Source organism: Schistocerca gregaria, chromosome X, assembly GCF_023897955.1.
Source record: "Schistocerca gregaria isolate iqSchGreg1 chromosome X, iqSchGreg1.2, whole genome shotgun sequence".
Lineage (NCBI taxonomy): Eukaryota > Metazoa > Arthropoda > Insecta > Orthoptera > Acrididae > Schistocerca > Schistocerca gregaria.
Genome location: NC_064931.1, coordinates 93348094 through 93357929, shown reverse-complemented (window position 1 = coordinate 93357929; position 9836 = coordinate 93348094). Strand labels below are relative to the sequence as shown.

The following is a 9836-nucleotide window of genomic DNA, read 5'->3' as shown; positions in this document are numbered from 1 at the left end:
ATATAGAGTGCAAGATACACAAGACAGGCAAAATACGCTGAGACTTCAAAAAGAAAGCAGCTTCAGATGGTTGACATGTGTGAATATTACCGAACAGTCAGGTTAATAAATCATGATTGCAAAATGTTGATAAGAATTATTGACGGAAGCTCGGAGAAACTGGCAGAAGCTGGACTATGGTAAGGTCAATTTCGATTCCGGAGAAATATAGGAACACGCGTGACAATACTGACCCTAAGTCTTATCTTAGGAGACAGGTTGAAGAAAAGCAAACGTACATTTATAGCATTTTTAGATTTACATAAGGCTTTTAACAAAATTATTCAACGGTCTTGCCGCAGTGGATACACCGGTTCCCATCAGATCACCGAAGTTAAGCGCTGTCGGGCGGGACCGGCACTTGGATGGGTGACCATCCGGGCCGCCATGTGCAGTTGCCATTTTTCGTGATGCCAATTGAGGAGCTACGCGACCGAATAGTAGTGGCTCCGGTCAAAGAAAACCATCATACAGACCAGGAGAGCGGTGTGCTGACCACACTTCTCTCCTATCCGCATCCTAAGCTGAGAATGGCACGGCGGTCGGATGGACGCAGTGGGTCATTTGTGGCCTGAAGACGGAGTACTTTTTAACAAAGTTGGCTGGATTACACTATTCTGAAATTTTGAAGCAGTAGGGATAAAGTATAGAAAGTGAATGGTCATTTATCTATAACGTGTTCAAAATGGTGCAAATGGCTCTGAGCACTATGGGACTTAACATCTGAGGTCAACAGTCCCCTAGAACTCAGAACCACTTAAACCTAACTAACCTAAGGACATCACACACATCCATGCTCGAGGCAGGATTCAAACCTGCGACCGCAACGGTTGCGCGGTTCCAGACTGCAGCGCCTAGAACCGCTCGGCCACACAGGCCGGCTATAACGTGTACAGAAACCAGACTGCAGTTATTGGAGTCGAAGGACATGAAAGGGAAACAGTGGTTGCGAAGGGAGTGAGACAGAGTTGTAGTATATCTCCGAAGTTATTCCGTCTGTACAGTGAAAACCAATAAAGGAAATCAAGATGAAATTTTAAAAAAATGTTCAAATGTGTGTGAAATCTTATGGGACTTCACTACTAAGGTCATCAGTCCCTAAGCTTACACACTACTTAACCTAAACTATCCTAAGGACAAACACACGCAACCATGCCCGAGGGAGGACTCGAACCTCCGCCGGGAGCAGCCGCACAGTCCAGAAAAAATTCAGAGTGGCAATTAACGTTCAGGGAAAAACTGGTTCAAATGGCTCTGAGCACTATGGGACTTAACATCTGAGGTCATCAGTCCCCTAGAACTTAGAACTACTTAAACCTAACTAACCTAAGGACATTACACACATCCATGCCCGAGGCAGGGTTCGAACCTGCGACCATAGCGGCCGCGCGGTTCCAGACTGAAGCGCCTAGAACCGCTCGGACACACCGGTCGACTAATGTTCAGGGAAAAGAAATAAAAACTTTGATGCTTTGTGTTGTGAAACTGTATTGATGCAACTGTTCAGGCACCCTTTATCGTGACATCTGTATTTCATTTGGTCTGAATTTGTTATCATATACTCCTATACACCTCAGTTGTCAATATAATAACCCTGTCCTTGACGGTGTTGCATCTATCTTCGAGCAGTGTATAAGAAATTATTCTCAGAGCAGGAAAACCGGTACAAAACGCATACCGTTTTCTAGGGAAAACGAACACAAAGTGAAATCAAATATAGACGTGCGTTATAACCTGCGATATTCTTAATACAACAGTTAATACGGTGGTAATATGGTATTACATGTTGCTGATTCCATGTGACGTTTCTACTCCCACTAACATATTACTCTGCTTGTATCTCGTTCCTGATATCTTGAAAGCTGTAAGGCAAAGGAAGCTGTTCCTTCGGCAGCGTTGGTGGCTGTTCCCACGGTCGGGAGGCTGTGGCTGGACCATCTGTCGCAGCGTGGCCGGCCAGGAGGTGGTGGGGGAGCTTCTGCCGCACCGCAGATACAAAACAGCTCTACGAATTACTTCTGTGCCAAACCTGCGTTCTGCTTACGAAAATTTCATAGTTATACAGTAACAGCGTATGCGAAGACCACTTGGTACGTTTATGAATGTTATAAATACCATTTTATACATCATTAATAATTTATTTTTTAATTATTCGTAAAGCATAATTCATTTGGACCATTCGTATGATTACGAGCGGCGAAAATCGATTTGTACTCATTCGTAATAGTAAGCTACGAAGTAGACTGTGCAGTTCTTAAAGTTATCGCCGGCCGGGGTGGCCGAGCGGTTCTAGGCGCTACAGTCTGGAACCGCGCGACCACTACGGTCGCAGGTTCGAATCCTGCCTCGGGCATGGACGTTTGTGATGTCCTTAGGTTAGTTAGGTTTAAGTAGTTCTCGGTTCTAGGGGACTGATGACCTCAGAAGTTAGTCCCATAGTGCTCAGGGCCATTTGAGCCTTAAAGTTATAATAGCTCCATATTTTTTTGTTAGATAAGCAACTGTGTTTGAATATGTGTAACTCACTAAACTTTTTCTGTGCAACAATAGACAGATCATTTTAAATAACGGCATGTTGAAATCGCTCAAATACATTATAGTGAGTATTTATTCATGGACAACCAGTTTACAGTCACGAATGAACATTACATCAGTTTAAGTTCCTTAGCGCTAAAAGTTTAAAGAAGTAGATAATTTTTATTTTGTGGACCGTCTAATTTTATTGTTCGTTCTATGTTTAATTTACAATTATTTTGTTGTTCTTCACGTTTGAGGATGTGTTCAGTTTGTACTATGAGTTTTTTGTTTAACATGCTGTTGGGGCTCGATTCCCGGCCGTGGATCTCCACCGCTCAGGGACTGAGAGTCGTGTTGTCTTGATTTTCTTATTGTCATAATTGATATTACTATTGAAATGGCTGAATGGGCACGGCCAGAAAACCAATAAATTAAGGAAAAAATCTACTGTTGGTGCAATGTTTCAACCCGTTTTCCAAGTGTAATTTTTTCTTTTTCGTCTCTGTAAGGTTTACTAATCGTGGATAAAATATATGTTGATTTTCTTATGGTTTCTCAGTCCAAATTTAAATGTATCTTTTTTATTGGTAGTTTCATTACTTTTTGTTTATGCTTGCTTTGTGTATGTTTCACTGCTGTGTATGTGTTATGTGCAGGTTTTTTCTGTCTGTGCCATGAGGACTGTGGGGTTTCCTGTGTACTGTGCTAACTCTACTTGAGTTTCATACGGTATCATATTTCGGTAATTTTTTTCGAATATAGTATCTTCATTTCATTTAGTAACAAATACCGTTTTGCATCTGATTTCTCCTTTTGTGCCACTTTCAAAATATATTTAACCTTTACAGTAGCGTAAATTGGGATTGCAATTGGACGGTCCGGAAAGTGAAAACTATCAACATACCGTAATATTATACGCAACTGAGGACGACAGGACCACAAAAGTTGAAGACGTTAAAAAAGTAGATATAGGTCGCCATAGCTTATTAAGAAACTGAACTCGATACTGACAATTTCCCACAAGAAGGGCTATTACTGAAAACGAAATTTATGAAAAAGAAGTAGTTATAAATGTAATTACTAACAGTACAACGACTATTAAATCAATATTCGGTGTAAGAAGAAGGAGAAAAGTGGGAAAATCTGTCAGTTTCAGATGGAGTGTTTCATGCATTTTAGAGGAGTCTAAATAAAAATTAAACTAAAAGTAATGAAACTTGTTCGTTATTTTGTGCATTTGGTGTGACCTCTAAAGGAATTCAGACGTGTCAGTAGTCCACCCGAACAAAATAAGCTGCACATGTAATCGGCACTGGTTGAAAACGTTAACAATCTGCTGCAATATTCAGAGCCTGTGCTGAGAACCGACTGCCCTAGTGCACTGAAAACAGTAAGAACTAGAGCTGAAGAGTAAATTCAGCTTGACGCGCTTCACGTGGTAAACATATAAGTAAGGAAGTTTGATAAGAATTCAGTGTTCTGGCTAAGCTGGAACATTGATGAGGGAGTACTAGTGCAGAAAGAAAAGGATGCAAGAGGTAATCTGTCGTAAGCATATTCCAGAATGTATCCAATCATTCACCTACAGTTATCCAACAAAACCATTGAAAAAGTGAATCCGGATAACGTTACAAGGTTTAAATTTCGCTGCGCCCGAACTTAATGTCTTAATCGTGCTAACCGTACCACCTTCCGCTCACCCTGTTTTGTCGGAAAAAGGAAGAGGAAATAAAAACGTCCAGAAAAGAATGTTAGAAATAACATCCACTGAAAGCAGGAGACACACAGAGCAAAAACGATGAAATATTGTGGTTTTCCATCAGTCGACCACCAGATCATTACAGACGGATAGCAAAGGATGGAGAAGGAACCATCCCGGCATTCGCTTTAATCGCTATAGAGAAACCACGTAAATCCTAAATATAGAAGACTGGACAGGGATTTGAAACCCCTCTACGCTACGAAGTCAGCTCGATCGGGCAAATGCGGAACGCAGAAACTTCAAATCTCAACTGTCTGCCCGTCTTCTAGACCAAACCAAATACCCCAGAGGTGAGAGTGCTCAGTTTTATGATCTTCTGAGTTATCCGACAAAGTCTTTACAAGTCGTTTCATTGAATGTGTCACTATAGAGTGTGGTGAGTGAGCATTCATAAGTGTATATGAATGAGTTATCGTGCCTCAATCAGTCACAACACAATTGCGATGTTAAGCTAAATGTATGTCATATAAACAAAAGAATACGCCACCATTAAGATAGTACCAGCGCAATCCACGTGATACTTAATTTCTAACACAGGCTTGTCTTGGATTCCTGTGCTAACGCCAACGTTGGACGTCAATATTTAGAGATAAGTGGTTAGCATAGGACGTCCTCAGCCATTTGCTCGGCGTTCCAAAACTGATCCTCGGCCTCTCTTTCATATGGCTCGTCAGTCACCCTTATAATGCTGGAGGTACATCATTAAAACCCTTTCAACGAATTAAAATTCTGGACAGCTGCGAGAATCTAAATCCATAGGCGAATAATGTTAAATTTCTTGTTTTAGTTATTAAAAAATATAGTAAGCATATAAGCAAGAGAACAAAAAATTGCAAGATACGCAAAAAAGAAGCATTACACACCGCGTTAACAAGACATGGTTGTCAAAAGACTTTTTGTTTTTGGAAACGTCCTCCTAAATTGTCAATAGCAACTGCGCAGAAAAATTGAATGTCACTGTTAGCCACGTGAACGTCGCCTGTAACACGAGTAGCTGATGCAAGCGATTTTGATGCAGCTATCGGCCAGAGTGTGTTTGTGCACTTGGCAGATTGGCCACGTGCAGAGTATCGCATTTCCCGTGTCTTTTCCAGTAGTGCCACTCTCGCAAGTGGTGCTTCAAACCCTCTCTGTATATTCCAGTTTCTTTCGCCACTGAAAAATTTGAAACCTACTAATTTTGATAGATCTAAGCTATATCGTTGGGCATAAACGTAAGCGATACATCTACACCTACGTTTACATCTGCATATACTGGGTGAACAAGAACTCTACCGACAAAATTTCGAAATTTGTTCATGATGTTTTATGAGTATTTTGATACATTGGACCCGCGGTAATTGCATTTCGTTTCCTTTATTACCCCCGTCTATCCTTGTATGTGCGTTACATTGAAAATGTCTGCATACCACATCAAATGTGCTGTGTGTCTTGTTTGGAAGTAAACATGTTCCATTCGCTCACGGTACTTGCTTCTGATAACAGCAAAGCTCAGTTTTTTTCTTCGCCCTCAGGATTGCTTCAGTACTGTTCGATTCTGTTTCTGGTGCGTTTTTCCATCAGTGTTAATTGTAGGTTAACTGTGATACACAGAAGTATCTAATGAAGATTTGGCCAATATGCATATCGTGTGTGAGTTCACTGAATGCAATGGAAGAACCACACACCGGCGATATACTGAGCTGTTCTGGAGGCAACGACAACCACACCACATTACTTTGGCAGCATGTGAGGGTTTTTACGTTAATATTTGTTTGGTGTTGTACGTTTTGGTGACAGCTTATTATAGGTTTTGTTACTGTTGTGAATATATTTTCACAGAAACGAAGGTAACTGAGGTAATAAAGAGAAAAACCATTATTATTATTATTATTATTATTATTATTATTATTATTATTATTAACGTCTGAACGCTTCTGGACCACTCAATGTACAACAAGAGGCATTTTAAGAGTTTTGTTGTAACTTTCTTTTGTGCCCGTATTTAGTTCATTTGCGCAGAATGGACTTGTTTCCGCTCGTCAGATCTAGCCATTCCGGTCTTCTTAACTTTTTTTGTCAGGCCAGCTGTACAGTCGTGAATTTTCTGCCAATTTTTTTTCTATCTGGTGTATCAAGTTTTGTCCCCTAGATAACCCACCATGGATTTGCCTGCTGTTAAACAGTCCAGAGATATAAACGGTCCCCCAGTCGGATCTTTGGGGGCGGACTGCCACAAGCAAAGTTATGAACATCTAAAGTAATGTACACAAGAGTGCATTTGGAATGTACAAGGATTATGCCGAATTGGAAAATTACAGATTGTGGCAGGAAATACCAGGGAACTAATTTCGAGATATTAGGATTAGCAGAGACTCACTGGTATGTCACTGGACACTTCAAAACAGCTAATGGCAAAAGAGTGCGTTTTTCTGGTAGATCAAATAATTCTATCAACGTTGTTGCCTTGTTATTACACAAAGAATGGAATACCGCAGTGATTAAATACAAGCCTGTCAGCGACCGAATAATACTAGTGAAATTCGCCAATAGAATTGCAGGCTAAATATAATACAGCAAATGCACCAACTTCAGCAGCTGTTGAAGACTTGGAAGAGTTTTATGAGTCTCTTTCTAACTGCCTAGAGTAAACACACAAAATGAAAGTTACCATACAGCAAAGCGATTTTAACGTTAACATAGAAAAGTGGGACTTATCAAATGAAGTACCTAGCTGTCATAGTTTAGGCAAAAGAAATAATCGTGGAGATCGACTGATTCAATTCTGTCAAAAAAATAAATTTGTTATAACCAACAGCTGCTTCCAACACCATCCCCCAAGACTTTACTCCAGCACCTCGCCAAGTGGAACATACCGTAATCAGACTGGCTGTTCTTTGATTGGCTTAACATGGAGATCGCCAGCTAAAAGCATTAAGACTTTTTCTGCTGCCGGTTGTGCAACTGACCATCAGCTTTTATGTTATCAACTGTCAATGAAACTGTCAAAATGTGAAGGGACACCTCCTTAAGCAAGAAGATTAGAGCACAAGGCTGAAATGGACATTTTTAGGAATCGAGTCGAAGGAACATTTTCGACCGATCAGTCAGGTAACATTATCTGTGCAGAGAAATGTTATCTAAGTTTGAGCTTAAATTGTCATTTGGAAACTTAGCCACGCCGAAAGCACATTGTTTTTAGGAAATGGAGGTCATTTTTTATGCTTCACCAGTATGTAAACTCTGTTTATATTATTATTATTATTGTTACTATCGTTAACTTCCCCGTAAGGAGAGCGCTAAACCGCAATCAGTTTTAATGGCTTTTTTGTCTCTCTCTTTCTTCTTCACAAATATCTCTCATATATTCAGTGTGTTTCTTCTTACTCTCTTGTACCCACATCTTTCCTGTTTCCTCCTATTTGGGCTTTTGCTGAAATTCCTGTTTTCAGATTTCGTTTCTCTGTAGTTCTCTGTCTGTCGTGTCTTTTGTGGAGATGTTCAGTTTCTCGAGGTCTTCAATGGTTTCATTTATCCAGTTGGTTTTCACATGCGTAGTTGTCACTATAGTAAAAATTTTCTTGGTCAGTTTGTTTCTTTCATCCTATGCATGTGTCCGTAGAACTTTGCGCTTCTCCTCCTGGTGTTGTTTGTAATCGCCTCTTTCTGTAAGTGCAGTTCTTTTGTCTTCCTTCTCATCCGAATCCTCTCTTTCTGATCCGGCCCGTTGATCTTTCTCAGTATTTTCCTATCTTGTTTTTCCATCTCCTTGATTTTGATTTCTTCCCTTGATTACTGTTGTTTCTGAGGCATACAAGGCCTCTGGTAACACTGCTATACTATAGCGTCTTAATTTGGTATTGATAGAAATTCAGTACTTCTTTTGTTGCAGTGGTTCGATATAAGTATCTATGTTTTTTGTAGTTTTGTTAACCTTTCTTCACTGAATGTCGATTTCAGTTCTGTTTTCTGTCTAATCTCTTTCAGGTATTTGTTATTTATGCTTCCGTTATCTTTCCATACTCGTTACATTTGGGTATCTGTCTGTGGGCTTTGTGTCCATGTACTTCGTTTTTTCATATGAGTTTTGTAGTCCTATTTTGACAGAGATTTATTGTACTGTTTCTAGAGCTTCTTTGGTTTCTTTTCTGTAATTCTTTATAAGCAAAGGCCAGATATTTTACGTTAACTGTTCTGTACTTGTGTCTCCCCATCTTTACCACGTTGACTCCTTTGTCCCATGTCTTGATTATTTTATCCAAAACCGACTTAAAAAGAATGGAGTGCAGCCCATCTCCTTGTCTCACTCCTGCCTTGATTTTGATTAGTTTACAGGTGAGATTTCTTCCATAAACTTCACTTTGGGTGTTGTATTTGTTGATGCTTCCTGGGTTAGCCTTCTGGTCTTGTTATCCATCGTCATTACTTACAGTCCGTTGAAGAGTGTTTATTTATAGAGTCGTAGGCATAAGTCCACCAACGTTATTGTTGTGTTCCTGGACTTTCTTGTTGTTAATATAGTTCTCAGGCACAAGATCTGTTCACTGCAGAATCTTCTTTCTGAACCCTTCTATCTGTGGATTTATCTGAGGCTGTAGACTTTTGACAGGGTTTTGGATAGAATTTTGTAAATCACAGGCAAAAGTGAAAGTCCTCTCTTGTTATTAGGGTCTGTCTTTGTCTTCTTTCTGGCTGAGAGTGTGTATTAGGGATCACTTCCATTTTTATGGTAACGTTTCTGTTTCTCAGATGTTTTCGATGATTCTGTGTGTGGTGGGTACAATGTTTCCGTGGCCTAGTTTCTAATTTTCCGCAATCAGCCACTTTTCTCCGCTTGCTTTGTTATTTTTCAATGATTTTATTATTGTCACGATCTGATCGTGTGTTGGGGGTTTGTAATCGAGGCTGGGTTCTGTCTTCTCGAACTGTAGGCTCTGTATCGGTTTGTCAAAGTCTAGTAGTGTGTGGAATTATTGCGCTAACATTTTACAGTACTCTTTTGGGTCTGTCTCCAGTATTGCGTCTTGTCTTTCGAAACATAAGCTCTGTAGTTCATATGCCGTAATTTTTCCTCTGAATGTTCTGCAAAAAATTCGTGTGTTGTTTTTATTGTGGTCTTCTTCTGTCTCTTTCAATCTGTTGTTTTCTTAACCTCTTTTCCTCTACGGATTATTTTCGAATTGGTCTTCTGTGTCCTGTTACATTCATCCCATTTTCGGATGTTCTGTGACTGTTACGTTTTTTCCAAGCTTGTATTCTGTCTGCTGTCGCTCTGTCACGTGTAACGTTCCACTAGCTGTGTTTCGTTTCTCAAAGTAGTTACCCCAATTTTATCAGTTCCTTTATTTTTTTCTCACAGTTCTGTCCAGTCGTTGCCGTCGACCTTTCTCATTTTTTATGTTATTTCTTTCTCGTTTAATTATAGGTCCTCTGAGTCTGTTCTCAAAGTTCTGATGGTTCTCTTGATTTGTCTGTTGGGTATAAATTTTGCTTTGACTTGGAGTAGTTGGTGATGGGATTCGAAAAATCCTTCCCTTGT

The 9836-nt window shown here is 40.0% G+C and overlaps 1 pseudogene; it reads left to right on the top strand.

Annotated features, from left to right (window-relative positions):
- The first annotated feature begins 322 nt into the window (after positions 1 to 322).
- Positions 323 to 440, top strand: LOC126299732 (5S ribosomal RNA; annotated as a pseudogene).
- Positions 441 to 9836: the final 9396 nt, after the last annotated feature.